At 36.2% G+C, this 22,688-nt stretch overlaps 2 pseudogenes; both read right to left on the bottom strand.

Annotated features, from left to right (window-relative positions):
* Positions 1-5,034: 5,034 nt before the first annotated feature.
* Positions 5,035-6,598, bottom strand: LOC116126805 (annotated as a pseudogene).
* A 65-nt stretch (positions 6,599-6,663) lies between these two features.
* LOC116126807 lies at positions 6,664-8,852 on the bottom strand (annotated as a pseudogene).
* Positions 8,853-22,688: the final 13,836 nt, after the last annotated feature.

The following is a 22,688-nucleotide window of genomic DNA, read 5'->3' on the forward strand; positions in this document are numbered from 1 at the left end:
AAGAATTAGGTTGTTGATTCTTTGGGAGGAAGGATAGAAGCTGTTAGACAACTCGTGAGAATAAGATGTTTGAACGCTAAATTGGATAAAGAGGCTAAAAGACTTGAGTTCAATGAATCTTGTCAAAACTTTGATGGAGTGCCAAGACAATATGGCTGTAAGTCAAGGAATTCGACTAAACATCAAAGTTGGAAAAACCATATGAAACGGAAATGATCATTTGGTAAAAAGAATTTTAAGCCGAAACATTTTCGTAATATGGTAAAAAGACCTGTTGCCAATAAACGGAATCTTCCAGATCATGGAAGGTTTATTAGGCGAACATGAAAAGGTAGACTCAATGCTAAAGAACGCGGAGCGCGCAAGTATTGGGCTACTTGCCCATTTGGAAAAAACGCAAAAGATTGTAATTGTTGCTGGATTTGTGTAATCACGAATGTGGCTGTACTATTAAACGAGAAAAAATTTACTTTAAGGGAAGTCCTAATAGGGGATTACTTACAAGTAGATTTCATTCTCGGAAATGGCTTTCTGCGAGGGCAAGCAGAAGTTAGACCATTTACTCAGGATAATAACCACATTATCCTTGGAGGTCATAAAATCCCTATTCTTACTAAGCCTGAAGTTTCGAAAGTTAGAAACGGTTTTAGACCCGTGAAACTAAGGCAAGAAGTAGATCACATTGTTTTCCAAATTTTGGAAAAAGAAAAATGGTGTTTGAAAGCTTCTAAAGCAGAATGAATGGATGAGGCTTGTAATGTTTCCTTTTAGTGATTGTATCCTAGTCATCATATAAACTGGATCACACGGAGTATATCGCAGGAGGTTGGTCCCTCTAGTGCATGCCTTGAGAGCTTGGATAAATCAACAGATAAGGAGATAATCTTGAAGGTTGAAAACAAGAGCCAAAAGAACTCTTTAAGGATTGAGGAACTTGTAAAATCCTTTAAAGAGGAATTTTCTCCATGCTTTGATGATCAACAGCTAAAGCTATGGGAAAGGAACGGTATATATGTTTCGCTTAAATTAAAGAAGGATGATGTTACAATAACTACCAAATCCTATCCTTATACTCCTGATGCAGCGGAGAAATTTAGCAAGCAAATACCACCATTGCTGGAAAAGCAATTAATACGCGCTAGTGAAAGCCCACATTCTTCGCCGGCATTCATGGTTATGAATAGAGTTGAGTGAGAAAGAGGCAAGGCGCGGATGGTTATCGATTATAGGCATTTAAATGATAAAACCATTGATGATGTCTATAAGATACCAAACAAATCAGCTTGTTTGAATAAAGCTAGATTTAGAAAAATCTTCTCAAAATTTGATCTAAAGTCAGGTTTCTAGCAGATCAGAATGGAGGAGTCAAGCATTCCTTCGACGGCTTTCACTTGTCCAAAAGGATTGTTTGAATGGATGGTTCTGCCTCTTGGGCTTAAGCAGGCACCATCAATATTCTAGAGGAAATGGATAAAGTCTTTGGAGACTAATCTAACTTTTGTGTAGTCTAGCATATAAATCATCTTAAACTGGTGATCAAAAGGTTCATGGATAATAGAATGATTCTATCTAAAAGAAAGGTAAAATGGTTTATGAACAAGGTGAAGTTCTTAGGCGTTCAGTTAGGTGAAAAAGGTATTCAACTCCAAGAACATATCTGGAAGAAGTTGCTGGAATTCCCAGATGTGCTGAAAGATAAGCACATGTTACAGCTAGTGATGACAATGGGTCAGGCCGGGACCGGGCATCTCTTGGCCCATGCCCAAGCCCGACCTCATAACAAAGGCCCAAGCCTGGCTCGGACCCGTCATTGGTATAACAAGTAAAGCCCAAGCCCAGCCTGATGGGCTTTTAGTAACCTCAGGCCCGACCCAAGCCCGCCTATTTTTATAATGTGAATTTTTAAATATTAATAAATTTCAATTTTTTTATATTTTTAATTCTAGAAAATATTTTAAATATTAATTTATTTTTGAATACTCACCAAATATATAAATAACTTTCCACAAAGGGCATCCATCCATCCATGTAGGGTTTTGGAAAAATGAGTATATATATGTAGGATAATCTTGTAATTAAACATATAGTATAAGCGTAATTTAGTATAATTAATACTAAAATTGTCGGGCCGGGCTGGGTCGGAAGACATACCCAAGCCCAGCTTATACCCAAGGTCGGGCCTTAAAATCAGGCCCAGGCCTAAGCCCGCGAACATCGGGTAAAGCCCGACCTTTTTGGGCCGGGCAGGACTGGGTACCCGAAAATATCGAGCCCATTGCCATCTCTAGTTACAGTAATTTCTTAGATTAGCCAATTATATGCGCGAGTGATAAAGTGCCCTGGGTTTGGACACTTGAAGATACTAACTGTGTTAAGCGAACCAAAGCCTTGACAAAGCAATTAAAACCTTTAAAACTCTCGGAAGATGAGGATGTGCTTATCATAGAGAGTGATGCGTCTCACTTATACTGAAAAGGTGTGCTTAAGGCTAAGGGTACTGATAATATTGAATGGATTGTTCAATATGCGTCGGGAAAATTCTCTCTTACTGAGATAAACTATCCTGTTCATGAAAAGGAAGTTTTAGCAGCGAAAGAATGTATTGACCGATTTCGATTGTTCGTCATCAATCAGGAATTTACTTTAAGGACATACTCTAAATATTTAAAAACTTTTCTAAATCAAATTTGGTTTGCAAATTATAGAATCAAATTTGAATATATTTCTGGTAAATCTAACTTGGTTGCTGACTTTTGGTTCAGACATTTCTCTGAAGAATTACAAGATAATGGCGAACAAGAAGGAAACTGGAAATCACTTCTCATGTTCTAAGTGTAAACAACGAGGACATTTGAGAAGGAATTGTCCCTTGAAGATAACTTTGGCTCTAAGGATTACTGCTAAAAATGAGAAGACTATAGATAAAGGGGTCATCTCTACTCCTAAGCAGGTTATTGTAGCAAAGCAGGGTAAAGAAGTAAAGAGTCGAGACTATGACTCTGATACTTCAGAAAGAAGAAACCCAAAATTTCAACACTTGAAAGGTACTTCTACGAAGGAAGTTACTTCTGAAAAGGAGGTTATTCCTTAGAAGGAAAAACAAAAAACTAAGAAGAAAGCAATGGTTTGCTAGTCTTGTAAACAAGAAGGACATGAACGGGCTTATTGTCCACTGCCAAAGACAAAAAATTCTGAAGATTCATCATCAGGCGCTGCAAGCATGGTGATTCTACATACTCCATAGAAGCGGTTAATTGACGCGGATATTTGTGAGAGGTTTAGCTTTTCAAAAGGCTTACTATTAACTCCAAATATTCTTCGAAAAAAAATGTACATAAGCTTCTCTTTATATAGGGAAGTTCGGATTTCAAATAAATTGAATTCGTAAAATAAAACAAAAGGTCTAATCAATCACCAACTAAATGTGACTTGTCAAACCTACAAAGACTAATAAACTAATAAGAAAATAACATCTATCTCAAAGATAATGACATTGGGGTCCACATGTCTCCCACGTGTCTTACAAAGATATAATTATTACATAACACGTTTTACATATAATTATTACAAACGATAATACACAACATTCAGTGCCTTCTTTTGATTTGGATCGTTGAATTCTGTCAGCAAAATCCTAGATGTCCACGCATTATCTTCCACTTGTTTGATATATGTCACCGTATTACGTGTTGAACATTTTCAGTTGTCCAAATTTCCATCCTCTAAATTTTTATCAATCTTTAAAGTTATCTACTTCTATAAAATCAATAAAATCTTTTAGAGTCTCATCTTCTTGGGCTTCATGGTCATAGGCTAAGACCATCATCACAAGATCAATAGTACCTTCTATTAAAGCATGCTTTGATAGATGGGCTAAATCAAACTCTTCTAGTAGCGTTCTTAACTGGGCTTGGTGATGTTTGAAGAGTGTATCCTGGATTGTTGTATACCTATTTGGTAAAACTACCACTATCCCATTATAGATATGGACAGTAGCATTTGCTTTAACAAGCTCTTCCAACTTGGATTTAACCAATAGCAATTTTGCAATATGCAACCTGGTCCAATTTTCCTCTTCTTTCCTTTGAATTTCTTCTAGTGCATAAGGTCCCATTCTTCCCTTGTTATCTAACATAATTCGTACCATGGTTCTCCTACAAGAAATTCTCATATCTGTACAGGTTGAACATTATAGTTCTCTTGCAATGAGGAACTAATCATGCAAGTGAAAGTGTTGACTTTTCTATTCAATACACAGAGTGTTTATTTAACCCCGTCTGACATATTCGGGTCCACCATTGCTTCCTGCACATCAATTTCCATTGTACCGATCCATCCTCTATTCAAAAGATTTCTACAATAACCTCTTCTAAAGGTTTTCCATGGAACGTACAATTCCATGGTGCCATTAGGATAAATTGCTAATCCTTGGACCAAATTCGGCAAGTCAGTTTTTCTTAATTTCACTATTAGATCATTTAAATTCTCGAGTTTGAGATTTATCATGTCAAACAAATGACATTTTCTCATTACCTCAATTTTTTGAATTCCTGCTTCATAAAGTAGAGCAGTTCCTCTAAATTCCTCGTCTTTATAAAACAGTTTGTCAGCTTCCAGCCAAGTTATCCTTCTTGGTAACTTCTCTAAACACCTCTGCAGTTGTACTTCCCCTTGACCTGTCGCCAATGCGATTCTAATTTGGGTTTCCAAGTTCTCCTAGAGTGTTTGACTAACCGGAGTTAATCTTAAGCCTTTTGGAAAACTAAACCTCTTACAAATATCTACGTCAATTAATCACTTTAGTAAATTAATAAATAGAAAATACACATTTGTTATTCTAAAAGTACAAAAGTCTCAAACCTAAAATTATTATTTTTCAATTTTTAATCATATGTATTAAGATTTGAAAGTAAATTTTTGGTAGATAATATAGGTGGGGTTGACACAAATAAAGAAGCCAAAATCTCACCCTTGGGTGGTCAAGTGGTTGAATAGGAACTCTAGTCTTAGATNTGCATATTTCACTTACATTGTACTGATATTTGGAAAGTTAGTGAAATTCAAATCGACTGTCCTGGTAAATGAATTGTTGTCCATGCGTATCTCTCACCACATCAACCTCAGTCCACATGCCTCTGGAAGTATATATATAAGACAGAAGGATCTGGTTCCGAGAATTTGTATGTTCCAATTCAAAGAGATGTTTAGCAGCAGCCTCACCTATACTCACATGACCGTGAACTCTACAAGAACTACACAAAGCTCTCCAAACACAAGCGTCTGGCTCGAAAGGCATTCGCTCAATCATGTTATACGCCCCTTCTAGCCTTCCAACACAGCCTAGAAGGGTCGCCATGCAACCATAATGCTCTACCCTTGCTTCAATACCATGCTCTTTACACATGCTATCAAAAAATTTGCAGTCTTCTTCAGCCAGGTCAGCCTGGCTGCAGGCAGGTAATACACAAGTGAAGCTAATAGAACAAGACTTTTTTCCACTCTTTTGCATCAAATGAAAAATCTCTATAGCTTCTTTAGGCTTTCCATGCATAGCATATCCACCCATTATAGCATTCCAATCAACCCAAGTTTTAGGATGACATCATATCAAAACAAAGTCGTGACATTTGAATCCTTTCACACTTGGCATACATATCAATTAGTGCCCCATACACGTAACTATCATCAGAAATACCTCTTCTGATAGAAAAGCAATAAGCCGCCTTCCCGAGCATCCATGCTGCAACACTTCCACAGGCTGATAGTAAGCAAGGCATCGGAACATTGTTTGGCTTCATCCCCGCTGTCTGCATCCCTCTAAAAAGTTCCAATGCCTCAATACCTTTCCCATTTTGTGAGCAACCAGCAATCATTGACATCCAAGACACAACATCTAATTCCACTCCTTGTTGCCTAAAGACCTGCAATGCATTTTCAACAAGACAATTCCTACAGAGACCTGTAACAAAAGCATTGCAAGCACTTACATCCAAATCTTCCATTTCATGAAACACTTTGGACATATTACATGTACACACACACTTTCCGTACACTACTGATGCACTTATTCTCCAATAGACTCACAAACCCATGAATCTGAATCCCAAGTTTGGGAATCTCCAAAAGAACACTAGAAACACTATGCTCCTCAGGCCTAATTCCTTCAAAATGCATCCTTTGAAACAAAAGAACCACCTCTTCATAATGTCCACTATGATTAAACCCTGCAGTCATACCATTCCAAGACAACACATTGGGTTCCACTCTTAAACGACCCATCTCGTTAAAGAGGCTTTTCGCTACATCCACGCACCCTTGCCGTGCGTAACCCGCAAGCAGAGCACTAAAAGTTTTCACATCCGGTTGGGCNTCCGTTGAATCTAATCGAGTTTTTCAATAATCTGGGTTGAACACTCTACTTAAAGACATCAAACCTTCAAGGATTTATGTGGAGGAAGCAGTTCAACAACAAAGAGGGCTTGGGTAGTGGCTGAAAAAATAAAGACCCAATACTGATTATCTATTTTATGGAAAAGTACGATTGACCTAGTCAAAACTACTTTCAATGAAAAAGAATCTTAATCTAATACTACGACATTCCTCTTAAGAATATTCAAATTATCTAGGTTAATTGAAACTAATAGAAAACACTAATGGTTCATATTAGAGATCATCGGAGTCAGATAGCTGCAGGATGCTTTCAATCTCTTTGACTACCTCACTAATTGTAGGCCTGTTGGCTCCCAAATCTTCAACACACGTCATAGCCAGATCAACAAAATTCTCCAAACCACTTAATGTTGTGTCCTCACTGATGGCAGAATCAAGCATATCATGAAGGTTATATAATTTTTTTTTTTTTTTCTATCCCTTAGCAACTTCAACTCACTCACAATGTAACTCCCTCTTTTGATCAGACTTCGCTCAGTTATTAACCCTGACAATACCATTACAAAGCTATAAACATCACTCTTTTTTGTTAACTGTAGCATCCTGAAGTATTCGGGATCTAACTACCCATGCACCATTAAAAAATAAATTCTTTTTTGAGGCAAACTTCTACAATGCTATAATATAATGTTCACTGAACTCAAATCCATTAACCAACAAGCTTATCACCTGTTATAATTCATTACTTTTGCTAGTGTAAGTTTTGGAGGATGCCGCTATACTTACTGGGGTTCCTTTGACATCAGTAAGAATTTGATTGTTTTCACTGCCACCCAATGTCTTCGATAGACCAAAATCAGTAACTTTTGCAATTAAGTGATCATCAAGTAGAATGTTATTTAATTTGATGTCCCTGTGTATGATTGTTGGATTTACAAGCTCATGCAGATATGCCAAACCTCTTGCTAAGTCAAGGGCTATTCTCAGTTTCCAAATCCAACTTAACTGGATTCCTGATTTTCTTGCATTGTCAAATTAGATGAAGACAACGTATTATAAATTTTTATGTTTATGCTCTTGGTTTATGTTGTTAACCCCATTTGACTTAGAATTAAGTTTGGCTAGTGATGATCATAAATGTAGTATATGATAAAGTATGCGACACAAGTGCGAATGAGCTACCTAAGAGACTATCCTTTAGAGTACCATTCTGAATGAATTCATAAACCAGCGTCAGTTCTCCTTGCTCATAGTAGAAATCCACAAAACTAACAACATTTTTATGATAGACCCTTGATACTGATAGCAGTTCAATCTCACTTTTAAACTCATTTCGACCCAACAATGATCCCTGCTTAGCTCTTTTAATTGCAACTATTAACCCTGTTTCAAGCCTTCCTTTGTAGACTTGAGAACATTTTGGAAATCCATTTCCTAGAGAACACGTCATTATAAATTAAAAAACTATCAAGGCACAAGATAAAAGTTCAATGCAACTTTTACTTGCAAGACAAGCAACAAATGCTAAAGGAAAGTGACTAATGCTGTCATATTAGAAACTTTATTCCATATGTTTGTTTAAGTAAGGATCCTGTTAAAATTCATGTTCAATTTTTAAAGAGAACAATGGCAAAGAAACAAGCCAACGAACCTGTCCATAACCACCAGATCCTAAAATGTTGGTGTTTGAAAAATTGTTGGTACATTTCTTTAGCTCTTCAAAGGAGAAACATTTCACACCATTGATTCAAGGATGGCTAGTAGGGTCATTTAGATCCCAAGATGCTGCACAAGTATGACACAGGAACTTTAAGTAATGTAATGGAAACTGCATAGACTGCACCGGAGAAATAATGGTTTTCATTTACCAAATGGATCATTTAGTCAAGTTGCTCTTATAGCTTTCTTCCTCTGACAGATAGGATACATTCCAGGCTTTCCAGCAATAACTAATAGTACTAGAAGTATAAATCTACATACTGTTACTCCAATGATGATCCCAATATTTGGTGAATTTTTCTCTGCATAACATTTGGAAAGGGATGAGATACCATCAATTTCCCCTATAAGCTCTGCAAAATGTAGATGAATTCCTATGATAATGATATAGGACACAGCAAAATTTGCTCTTACCTTGATACTAATTAATGTTGTAGTAGTAATAGAAGGGTCGAAAAATTGGTCGGACAGTGGCAAAACTTATGTTTTTGAGCTGAGAGATGATAAGAGAGAAATTTGTTTTGTCGAGAAGACCGTGAACAGATGGAAAAACTACCCCCTGCAGTTCTAGGTAATCATTCGAAGGTCACTAACATTGAGTCTACAGGAAGATTTGATGCTTTGAAAGAGTTCATGAACCTGTCTCTGACAATACTATAGTTAACTAGTGTTTTTCCAGTTTGAGAAGGTAAAGGATCTGAAGTATAAGGTTCCAACGATTGGTGGGGATGAACAGGTCTCATAACGTACGGTTTGTTGGTGTGGAAGGTGAGGAACTTGGAACTTGCGGAGCTGAGCTGTTGTTTTCTTCTGAGTTCTCACAAATTGGATTATTATGAAGACTGGGAAAAATAGATAAGGAAAAGTTACACCTTCAGGTAACATAAAGTTACAAAACAAGCAAGGGAAGAACGATGTTGAAGAGTTTAACTTACTATAATGTCTTATTGTATCCTGTTGCTTCCATGGAGTCTATGGAATTGTTCTGCAAATCAATGAATTGCAGCTTGCTTCCGTAGCTTGAACCAATATCTAAGGTTCCATTGAGCTGGTTTTTCTTTAGTACCCTGCAACCATAATCAAATTGATCAGATTATAATATCATTCCATCTGATTAGACTAGCAGTTCATGTTTGTTTCTGATAAATTTCAATGTGGCGGTCTTTGAGAATAAGCTGATACTCACAGTGACTCCAACCAAGGGAGACCGAAGATTTCAACAAGTATTGATCGCTGAAGTTGTGTGTTGTCCATTATTCTGCTAGTACAGGGTAATAACCATTATAGTCATACTCATGGTAAGCAATTCAAGCAGAGAGGTTGTGCTAGGACAAGTGACATTTATAGTTTGAGCATTGAAATGAAGAACAAGATAGAGATACAATGGTTTTCAAGCATTCCAAATCTGAATACTGGATAAGCTTTTTCCTGCTAACCTTAATTGTTAATTGTTGCGTGAAAGAGTAAAAGAGAGAGTGAGAGATGTACAAAGATGTCAAAGATGGCAAGCATTTCTAAAGTTCTGTTTACTTACACATAGCGCAGGCTGCTCACGCCAGTAAGGTTAGGCATAGGGCCAGTCAATTGATTGTTGGAAAAATGCCTGGAAATAAGTTACCAATAATTTTCATAAGAAAACAGTAATCAACTTATAATTGAGAATAGAAGTTTAAGTTGCAAACTTATCTGCATATTTCACTTACATTGTACTGATATTTGGAAAGTTAGTGAAATTCAAATCGACNAAGTTGTGTGTTCTCCACTATTCTGTCAATGCAGGGTAATAACCATTATAGTCATACTCATGGTAAACAATTCAAGCCCGAAAGGTATGCCAGAACAAGCGACATTCATAGTTTGAGCATTGAAATGAAGAACAAGAAAGAGATACAATGGTTGTCAAGCATTCCAAGTCTGAATGCTGGATAAGCTATTTCCTGCTAAACTTAATTGTTAATTGTGTGTGTGAGAGAGTAAAAGTGAGAGTAAGAGATGTACAAAGAAGTCAAAGATGGCAAGCTTCAAAACTATGGTGGAATAGTTGACACTTCAAAACTATTATTGTTCATGTCCCTGCAAATTAGATATTAGTAAGGTTTGGCATGGCCAGTCAATTGATTGTTGGAAAAATGTTTGAAAATAAGTTACCAATAATTTTCATAAGAAAACAATAATTAACTAATAATTGAGAATAGAAGTTTAAGTTGCAAACTTCTCTACATATTTCATGTTTGAGTAGGTGCCCTAGAGCCAATTAATTATTATGGAATTGACTCTTTGTAATAATGTTTATTAATCAATAAAAAGCATTTTCTACTATATCGTGTAAATCAATTGATATATGTCCTTGGAATGGTAGAATCGTGACAAGGGTATCAAGTGTTTCAAATTTTGATAATGAGAGCCCTATGATCACATATGGTGGTCATTCTAAAAATGTCTGTAACCCCAATATTATTCTGACCAAGGACACAAATAATACGGTAAAGCTATCATAATATTGAATGACCCTGTCGAAAGGCAGTGACGGATCTCACTTGTCAAGGTTGTTTACCGACAAGCTGGTGCAACACATGGGTGCTTGCTATAGGTAAATTCACTAAGCTGACCCACTAGAGGATTCCATGTAGATGGTAACCCTAGTGTCTATGGAATAAATCCTCTAATGAATGGTGGTGCATGTGATCTTTAGACTTGATATCACCAGAGCTCCTTGGGCACCGATTGGTGTAGTTTGACACTAGCCCAACGTAGTTCTATTCAGAGCTATCAATATGGTAGCGATTGGCTGCATCGAGGAGTGTATCAAGAATATGGTGGATAGACAGAGGATTCATCGCTCCCGGGTACGGGAGAAGTTATCTCTTTGTACAATTCAATATATGGCAATGAATACAAACATATTGAGAGTAACTGAGGTTAACACTATTTCTGTACCTTGGTCTCGATGGGATAATAGATGATGAAAGGATTTGATTGCATAGTAACCATATCGTTGATAGGTAGCTATTTCGCTGAATCCGAATCTATCGGGTGGCCATGATACATTGCTAGGGGTCAATCTTGGTCTGTGTGTAGTAAGACGATTGATTGGTGTCAATCATGATACTACTCACTACCGATATGATAAGGAGCCTAAGAGTCACACACTAAGGAGAGAGTTTACGGATGGTTAATTATGGAAGGGTATTTTGTCTTTTGGACGAAAGACCATATTGGTAATTTTACTATGTAATTAAATTTATTGAGGTTGTAGCCTGTGTCCAATTTTAGTATTGGAATAATTTAGCAAGATTACGAATTTAATTATTGAAGTTATTAATATTTAACTAAATAATTAAATTGGGACCTATGCGTAATTCCACCTAAGTTTGGGTTGTTACTAAACTCTAGGGGTGGAATGGATATTTGCCTTTTCTATACAAAGAAAAGGTTGAATAGGTTTTTATATAATTCTTCATTTAGCCGTGGGAGTGTTTTTAAGAGAGAATTTTTCTCTCTTCTTCTCTTCACCTCATCCTTCCAAGTTTCTTGATTCCTTAAAGTCAAGGATTTGTTCTAGCAAAATCAATCTCTAGTCTATGTTGTACTGTCTTCGTGTGGATGACACAAGTTTGATTCTACTCTTGGATCGGTAGCGAGATCGCGTTTAGAGATATTGGCGAAGCCTCCAAACACTGGTATAATCTAATCCTTGCTTGGATTTGTGTTATTTCAATTTAAGCATGGAAAATATATCTACATATCAGACCCTGATTTTAGGCTAATTAGAGTAATCGATGGGAAATATTTTTGTTTTCCGCTGCGTTTATCCATCGATTTACTCATAATGGTATCAGAGCCTAGGGTTCTTGATTGTATATATTTTAATGGTATTTTGATTGATTAACCGAATTGATTGCTGGATATTGCATGTTTGGTTTATTGATCTGTTAATATAAATTGACTAACTGATGTGTTGGATTTGTTGAGGGATTCGCATTTGATCGTTTTTGTGATACACGCATGAACAATAATTTGGGAACAGCGATTTGCGCCATGGCACAGTTCTTTTGTGCCGCGGCGTGGAGTTTCGTAAACCAGAATTACGTAAATGCATTGCGGTGAAATAAAACTTTGTAGCAGCGCAAATGCGGGAAAACATCAAGCGACTGAAATCGAGCATTTGGGCCATGGTGAAATAAAACTTCGCCGCAGCGTGAAAGCATCTTCAAATGCAAGAACACGCATTTGCGCCACGACATAATAAAACTATGCTATGACGTGAAAATGACAAAGTAGCACGCTAAATCGTAAGATTGCGTGATTGCACCGCAGCGTAAGTGAAATATGCCACAGCGTGACTACATCGTCAAAAGCACGAGTTGTTGGTTTTACGCCACGGCGAAATAAAACTTCGCCGCAGGGCAATTCTATTCCTACTGTGCACCGCGGCGTGATAAAACCATGTCGCGTCGTGAATTGTGCTTTAGCGTTTTTAACGCTGGATCAATGCGTAATTTTGCAAATTCGAAAGGGTAATTTTTATAAATCAACCCACCTAATTCAAAATTGATTGTTTTGAATGTATGCAATAATTCTTGTTGGAAAAATTGCATAGTGCCCGGTACATGAGCCTTGGACCTATGGTGACTATTTTAAAGTATTTTGGGTATGTATGATTGTAATTTTAAATAGGGTATGCGCCTTTCTCCTACCTTCTCAATGTACATTCTCTTCTCATCTCATTCCCCTCAAATATAAATCGAGGTTTCTAAATTTATTGATGTAAAAGTAGTGTAATATTAATTAATTTCATTGTAAATTTAGTATGATGTATTTTGTAATGTACTTGAAGACAGAGCAAGGACGAGGCAATCATACTTGAAGACTCGTGATATGTATTACAGGACCCCTAGGTGACTTACTGATTCCTCTAGGCTCGAGGAAATCAGTTTTAGTTGGGCCATGTACTGGCACATTTCTATTTTGTTTAGAATGCATGCTAAGGTTGAATGTTCAATAACATGCCAAACAATGTCATTCTAACAAAGATAATAATCTGGTGAGACATAACATAAAAACCCTCAATTAAAGTATATTAAGTCATTTGTACGCCTTCCATCACCATGGGTTTAATTAAACCACTGTTCATGGAACCTTGTTTGCCACAGCAAAGAGTACACTTCTACCAGTGGGAAGTTAAAGTTCATTGGAGTTTATCCTTAATGGTGATGGGCCAACTTCAAATGACTATTTTGCTTGGTCGCCACAGCGAAAGTTGATAAACACGTCATAGGTATAGTAGAGAAGTACATTTGTTATGTGTACGTGGCGACATGTAGTGTCCACTCTACTAATACTAAGAATCACACTCGAGGATGATGGCTAGGCTATTAGATTGTGTGATTGGTTTGTTGGCTTGTTTCACATTTGAGGTTGATAGTAGGAGCTATCAACTGGTGTGGATTAAGTTTGTTGGCCTATCTAATCAACCCATTTTGGCTTGTTCGCCACAACGAAGGTTTGAAATGGGTCAGATGAGATCTCAGTCCACTAGAAAAGCGAACAGGCTTTCTCGAGTTAATAGTGAGGGCTATTGACTTGAGGAAAATAATGGGAGCGATTGTTTAATAAAAGTCCTTATTAAATAATAATAATAATAATAATAATAAACATTGTAATAATGGTTATTTATTCTACACTTGTAGATTCACTTAAAAATTGAGCAATATGATCCCATCAACACTGCGACAAATCATCGAACTGAGAAACAAATGGAATGATGAGAATTTCATTGACTAGTATAGAAGCATAAACAATATACTTTAGTGAAGCGATAGATTATGCACCATTGAGTAGACTTTGTTACCAAAGCCTACTGACAATTCCATCCATGAGATTGGGTATGTATATGTGAAGCATACAAATGATGCAAAAGTAGAAATGACAAGATACATTGTGCTTGCATCAATGACACCATTACTGCATCAGTAGTGCTAGAAAATGGACTTAGCTTCTATTCTTCATTTTCTTCAAAGAAATGAGAAGCATATGGTATCGCAGTCTCTATTTAGATGCAAGATAGAAGAAGGTACTAAAATTGGCGACCATATACTCAAGTTGACCAAGTATATGAACAAGCTTGAGATTTTGGGATATGGGCTTAATGAGGATTTAGCGATAGACCTCATATTATAGTCTTTGTCAGGTTCTTATTCTCAATTTGTCTATGACTTCATTGAGGATGATAAGAAGAATTCCCTTTCTAAGCTTCTGGATATGTTGAATGTTACTAAGTCAGACATGAGAATGTCAGAAATATTGACGTTGGTTGAAACCAACTCAAGTGAGAAGGCAAGGACTCAAAAGTCGTTGGAAGGAACTATTGTAGATAGGAAGGGCGTTTGTCCTCACTGTGGGAATCCCAGCCACTTGAGGAAACATTGCAAGGCCTTCCTAGTAAAAGGGAAGAAGAATGTAACTTCTTCGTCAGGTATCTTCCGTCATCATCTTGTGTCATTGACACAAGATGTGATACTCACATTTGTTTTGATGTGCAAGAGCTACGGTAGAGTAGATAGCTCGCCAAGGGAGATGTGGACCTACCAGTTGGAAATGGAGCACATGGTGCTACATTAGCTGTAGGATCTTATCATCTGATTTTACCTACGGTCTTGTTTCTTGGAACTTGTAGATTATTATGATCTTTCTTCAGTTTCTAGAAATTATATTTATGTGTCCACTTAGGACAAGTGAGAATAAACTTTACTAATGGATTGTAGTCCTTGAGTGTAAATAGCATTCTTTGCAGAATTGCTTCACAATAATATGCTTTTAAGATAGACAATAAGGATATTCTCAAAATAACAGCTATGCCAAGTGTGGCAAGTCGAGTTAAACATACCTGAAAGAATGTGGGATAGTATTAAAACTCACCTCTTCATATACATCCCAGCATAATGGTGTGTCTGAAAGGAGGAATAAGACCCTACTTGAGATGGTTAGGTCCATGATGAGTTTTTGTGATCTACCCACATAATGGGGTTATGCCCTAGAGACTATGACTCACGTGTCGTCAAGGTCTATAGATAAGACTCCATACAGATAATGGAGTGGGCGAAAGCCCAACCTGTCTTATTTAAGGATTTAGAGTTATGAAGCTTATGTCAAGAAATTGACTTCGAACAAGCTAGGCCAAAAATCCTGCAAATGTATATTTGTGGGGTATCCTAAGGAGACCAAATGGTACTATTTATCCTCTTTTGTTCTAATTCTTCATTAGAAGGTTTATGACTCATAATCTCCATTGCATTGATAGCCTGATCTCTATTTGTTGTGGTGGGATGATCTACTTGCTCAAATTCAGAAGGGTAACTTAAAAAAACAAATTATCGAAACTCAAGTTTAGAAACCTTTTATGCAAGAGGCAACTTAGTAACATTTGTAAAATTAGATTGTCTATGGAGCTTTTAACCAGGAACAACGCCAACAAGTGGTTACAGGCTCATCAATTCATTTCAAAGAATATTACAAAAGAAATGATTTACAACTGATAGAATTCAGTCTCTACATTTCTTAACCATATTCTTTTAGTTTAAATTTCCAAATCTTGGATTTACTAAATGCATGATTTGTGGAAAAACTTCATGGCTAAGATCTTAACATTGGTAATATATATATATATATATATATATATAGATATATTTTTTTTTTTTTTTTTTTTTTTTTTTTTTTTAAGGATCATAATCAAAAATACAGAATTCAATTAAATATACCAATTGTCATAAATATACATCTAAACAAAGTTCAATTTTACAGAACCTCAATTTCCCCTGAAAATTAGGTACCAACGATAGAGCCTAAAATTGACAAGCTAATTAGGGTGGGTTAAGGCTTCCATAAGAACTAACTTTTTGTTTGGCATCCAATTTCCAGAACACAATAAACAACAACATCAAACATAGTTAACCAACATTTTTTCTTTCATCACACACTTTTACTTCACATACAAAAAAAGCACAAAACAGTGGAAGCAAGGCATTAAATGCTACAAAGCTACTTACGTGAGCTCTTCAAGCCAGTGTTAAATGCTTCAAAGCTACTTCTTCTAGTAATGTCATAAAACAATGAGTGCACCAACAACACCTCTATAGTAAGTAGAAGTAACAGCTTTAAACCTCTCTTGACCTAGTATGTCCCAGATTTGAACTAGAAGAAATGTGAAGAGTTAATGGCGTTGAAAGAGAAAGAGAGAGAAAAAGACGAGGGGCCAGAGAAAAAGAAAGAGACAAAGAACGAAGGGCTAGAGAAAAAAGAGAAGAAGAGAGAAAGACGAGGCTAAGAGAAGAAAGAGAGGGGGTTTTTCGTCAAACGACATTATTTTGGAAAAAGTAATAAGTTTAAAACATTTGTTTGGAAACAAAGGGGTATCATATTACTTGTTAATTATTAAGATTAATTAGGAGGGTTTCAAAAAAATGTGGATAAGGAGTGGGGGTATTTCGTTTATAAAAGGTTTAAATGATTACCAAGTGTTTAAAACTTATGCAGAATGGTTGCTTGTTCAATTTTTAGTGCAAAGGAGTTGTGAAAAACTAATTAAAAACATACATCAAAGCAGTAAAGAACACGCTCATTTTTACATGGTTCAGCATCAAGCCTACATCCATGGGATGACGTCCAGAGGAACAAATTCACTATGAAATCCTCATGAGTTCAAATACAAAGCAGATAACCAAAGTTGTAAAAACAATCCCTTTTTTCTACCACAACACTATCTTCTTTGGTTGAACTCAAGTTCTCACAGCAGCTTCACTTACACAGCAACATTATGTTGAAGAAGGGCTCCTCTCAGATTCACATTGAAGACATAACAATAGCCTACACACAGCTCTTGTCACAATGAAAACAACATCCAAAGATCTCACACAAGGACAAGTGGAGATGGTATTCTAAGCCTACCAAGCATAGTAAGAAAACCTTAACCAAAAGGAGAACCTCAGAGAATATCAAGAGGCAAACTGTCACGGCTTCATCTTACCGGAGGCACGGCCAGGCCTCGGCCCAACTTCTACTCGGTACAGCTAGCCTGATGGTACTCACCAGGCTTCCAATTGACTATAGCCCCTTGGTCTGGGTTCGAGTGTGGGGAGGCGAAATAAAAATCCCTTAAGGGGGGACAGTACCGAGTAGAATCACGTAGAGTGGGCCAAGGCCCGGCGGTGCCTACGGTAAGATGGGGTCGTAACATTCAAAAGGCATCTTTTTATTGTCACGGCCCCATCTTACCGGAGGCATGGCCGGGAACTCATCCCACTCTTCTTGACTCTAAGGAATATCTCCCCCCCCCCCCCCCCCCACCAAGGGATTTCTTTCGCCTTCCCCACCACTCGAACCCAAGACCAAGGGGCTATAGTCATTTGGGAAGTATGGTAAGTACCATCAAGCTAGCTAAAATGTAATGCTTTCTTTCTAGCTAGTATACTCATAAAATAATTAATAAATAATATACTCAAAATAGCAACATGACAGTGTAGCCCAACCCATGCACTGCGTGATATTCCGTGTGACCGCAACTCACATATTACCTGCAAAAACATTAAAAACAACGGAGTGAGCACTAATTGCTCAGTAAGTTTACCCGCTATTCTACCCTTCTCTCTCCGCTGCTTAAAATTCCGAATTTTCTTTCCTTACATCACATTTCCCGATTATTCTTTATTCTTTCCCTGTTCTTCTCTCTGTTCTTTCTTTATTCTTTCTCTGTTTTTCTCTTTGTTTTCTAAATTTTTCACTACCCATGATAATGAGCATGGTATTATGCATATTCATGATGCAAATGCACAAATGCATAAATTATACATTTTCTTTTCTATTTTTCTTATTCTGTTTTTCTGTTTCTTTTTCTTTATTTCTTTCTTTCTTTTCTAGTCTTTCTTTCTTTTCTAGTCTTTCTTTCTATTCTTTCTTTCTTTCTTTCTTTCTTTTTTTTCTATTCTTGCCGATCAGACTCGGTTGAGGCATGGATTTTGAGCCTTGGCCATGTGAGTGAATTCTCCAATTCTGGATATAGTCCTCATCCGCACACCCCTCTAACGGACTGTACATTTCTTCTTTCTGAATTCTGAGGCCGCTCACTAAAGGCGGCGTGCATGTGGGACTATGTCACTCACGGGCTCTCCATCGCAACAACCTTCTCTTCTTTTTTTTTATTTTTTTACACTTCCTTAGGTGAAATTTCAGATTTGAATACCTTTAATATTCTTATTTATTTCTATTTTCTCTTTAACATATTTTAGAGCTTTTTCAGGCTCTTATGAATATATATGCATGTAAATGGTTTCATGCTTATAATTCTTTCTAAATTTACATATTTAAATGCAATTATGCATTATGGAATGCCAACATGTCATTCTCTACCATCTACAAACACATCCCAAGGTAACACATAATCATACTCATACATGCACTTCTTCTTAGCATTTCATCAAACAATTCAGGTGTACAAATCAGCACTAATTTGGCTACACTTCTATCTCTATTTTAGGCCACCAAAAACTTGGAATAAACTCCTCCATAATTAACTCCAAATCTGCCCAAAATACACACTTCAAAATTTTCACTTCAACTCTTCCAAATCTCAACCAAACATTCATCAAGTCTCACATACACCAACCCAACTTCTTATGGATAGATTCTAATTATTATTCAACACTAAATCCATCAACAATTCCACATATAACATATATATATGCACAAAGAAAATTCTCTACACAACATAACTTAAATCACATTTTCTACACAACATAACTTAAATCACACTTAGGGTAGGATTTACTTACCTTTGATATGAGCAAATTCAATCTTTTAAGAATCTCCTTTGATCAAACTCTCTTCCTCTTAAATCCTATGAGCATAAACCATCAAAATCAACACTTTAAAAACTAAAATTCACTTCTTAGTGCAAGGATCTTACCTATAGAAGCTTAAGATTGAAAATCCACTGAAAAACACCCAAAACCTTTGAATTTCCTTTGAAGAAGAATTGATGAATTTGAGAGAATATGGAGGTGAAAGTGGCGTGCATATGGGTAAGAGTGGCTAGGGTTTCACTCTTCAATTTGATATAACATAAAAATTATATATAGTTTCCCATTTTGCCCTTGCACTTGCTTTAAAATTCCATCTATGTCCCTTAGTCAATTACCATTATGCCCTTTCATTCTCCATGAAATTCTATCTCTTTTTACTCCCCACAATTTCAACTAATTTTGAGTGAAAAGACCATTTTACCCTTAATGCAAGTTTAAGGCATTTTCTTCACATTTTCCTTAAAATAACCTTAGCAAAAATCAACAAAAGGCATAAGAACATAAATTAAATTACGTACCTCCATGTGGGCGTTACACAAACAATTGTGATCAGATTCCTTAAAGAAAACGCCAAAAATGAGTGAATATAAAGAGATCAATGCGTCCAAGGTTAGGGGACAAAAAAGTTAAAAATTAACTTTTGTGTTTTTCTTTTTGCACAAGAAATTTGGGACCACAAACAAAAGCAATATTCATTTTCTCACACAGCAAAAAAAAAAAAGTAGTGTAAAAAAACAAAACAAAATATCAACAAGGAATAATATTGTCCAAAAAGTAAACAATAATACTTTGGGTACTAATGGATGAGTACTAATATGTGTACTAACTAAAGCATAGTACCCGTACTATGCGCATAGTACGGGTACTATGCTTTAGTTAGTACACATATTAGTACTCATCCATTAGTACCCATAGCATCACTCAAAAGTAAAATGAGTGCTGAAAATGTGATTGAGGAAAAAAATATGCCAAAAGCATTGTGAGCACACACACGCTAAAGTGCTCTCATTTGTGAAGGTGTTCACCTTTAACAAGTGTGCCCACAATAGGAAAAAGGAAAAAATAGTGCATAACTAAAAACAGAATCATAAGGTGGCAAAAACACTAACAATTTATAAAACAAAGATCGAATGGTCAAGGACACATGCATAATTATAATCTTGATTTTGTACATTGTGATTTGTTCCTTTTATAAATAATTTTATATTACTTAATTTCTCTCAAAATTAATTTAATTCGAGTAATTAATCCACTAGAATTAAATTTATTTTTTATTTGATAAAAAATTTAATTTATTAATTTTAGGAAATCATGAGATGAGATTGCACAAAACGCGCTATTTGTGTTTGGCAAAGTCTGCTTTTTGTACAAAAAAAAAAACATATAATGGAAGGTTGATTGACAATAAAATTTATACGATTATATAGATCAATTCACGATAAGTTTATTAGTGTAAGAGATACAACTTCATCGTATAACTTTCCAGAATAATACTTTGGGTACTAATGAATGGGTACTAATCTGTGTACTAACTAAAGCATAGTACAGGTACTATACATATAGTACGGGTACATTGATTTAGTTAGTACTCAGATTAGTACCCATCCGTTAGTGAATAATACTTTGGGTACTAATGGATGAGTACTAAGAATAATACTTTGAGTACTAACAAATGGGTACTAATTTGTGTACTAACTAAACCATAGTACCTGTACTATGCGGATAGTACAGGTACTATGCTTTAGTTAGTACACAAATTAGTACCCATCCGTTAGTACCCATAGCATCACTCGAGTACTAATATGTGTACTAACTAAAGTATAGTACCTGTACTATGTGTATAGTACAAGTACTATGCTTTAGTTAGTACACATATTAGTACTCATCCATTAGTACCCATAGCATCACTCTCCGTTAGTACCCATAGCATCACTCACTTTTGAATAATACTTTGGGTACTAACGGATGGGTACTAATCTGTGTACTAACTAAAGTATAGTACGGGTACTATGCGTTAGTACACAGATTAGTACCCATCCGTTAGTACCCATAGCATCACTCGTTATGAATAATACTTGAATAATACTTTGGGTACTAACGAATGGGTACTAATTTGTGTACTAACTAAACCATAGTACCTGTACTATACGCATAGTACAGGTACTATGCTTTAGTTAGTACACAGATTAGTACCCATCCGTTAGTACTCATAGCATCACTCATAATACTTTGGGTGCTAATGGATGAGTACTAATATGTGTACTAACTAAAGCATAGTACCTATACTATGCGCATAGTACAGGTATTATGCTATAGTTAGTACACATATTAGTACTCATCCATTAGTACCCATAGCATCACTCGAAACGAATAATACTTTGGGTACTAATGAATGGGTACTAATCTGTGTACTAACTAAAGCATAGTACCTGTACTATGGGCATAGTACAGGTACTATGCTTTAGTTAGTACACAGATTAGTACCCATTCATTAGTGAGTGATGCTATGAGTACTAACGGATGGGTACTAATCTGTGTACTAACTAAAGTATAGTACGGGTACTATGCGTTAGTACACAGATTAGTACCCATCCGTTAGTACCCATAGCATCACTCGTTATGAATAATACTTGAATAATACTTTGGGTACTAACGAATGGGTACTAATTTGTGTACTAACTAAACCATAGTACCTGTACTATACGCATAGTACAGGTACTATGCTTTAGTTAGTACACAGATTAGTACCCATCCGTTAGTACTCATAGCATCACTCATAATACTTTGGGTGCTAATGGATGAGTACTAATATGTGTACTAACTAAAGCATAGTACCTATACTATGCGCATAGTACAGGTATTATGCTATAGTTAGTACACATATTAGTACTCATCCATTAGTACCCATAGCATCACTCGAAACGAATAATACTTTGGGTACTAATGAATGGGTACTAATCTGTGTACTAACTAAAGCATAGTACCTGTACTATGGGCATAGTACAGGTACTATGCTTTAGTTAGTACACAGATTAGTACCCATTCATTAGTGAGTGATGCTATGAGTACTAACGGATGGGTACTAATCTGTGTACTAACTAAAGCATAGTACCTGTACTATGCGTATAGTACAGGTACTATGCTTTAGTTAGTACACAAATTAGTACCCATTCGTTAGTACCCAAAGTATTATTCTTCATTAGTACCCATAGCATCACTCACAAGAAAAATTTTGCTATGCGTATAGTACGGGTACTATGCTTTAGTTAGTACACATATTAGTACTCATGCATTAGTACCCATAGCATCACTCACAAGAAAAAGAATAATACTTTGGGTACTAATGGATGGGTACTAATTTGTGTACTAACTAAAGCATAGTACCCGTACTATGCGCATAGTACGGGTACTATGCTTTAGTTAGTACACAAATTAGTATCCATCCATTAGTACCCGTAGCATCACTCCAAGAAAAATGTGTTTCGGTGTCTAGCAAAATTAGACGCAGAAAGTCAAATTTAGACGCTAAGCCATTTTTCGCGTCTAAATTTTGTAGTCACACCTTAGTTGCAGTATCGCTACCGTAGATTGTTTGCGGATCTAAATTTTTGTTTAGATGCAGAAAGTTTTTTTTTAACAACTAGCAAATTAGTCGCTAAATGTTGGTCAAAATAGTCCCCAGCTTAGACGTTAATAGTTCAAGGGTAATTTGGTAAAATTGTATAG

This window comes from Pistacia vera, unplaced genomic scaffold (assembly GCF_008641045.1).
Source record: "Pistacia vera cultivar Batoury unplaced genomic scaffold, PisVer_v2 Contig184, whole genome shotgun sequence".
Lineage (NCBI taxonomy): Eukaryota > Viridiplantae > Streptophyta > Magnoliopsida > Sapindales > Anacardiaceae > Pistacia > Pistacia vera.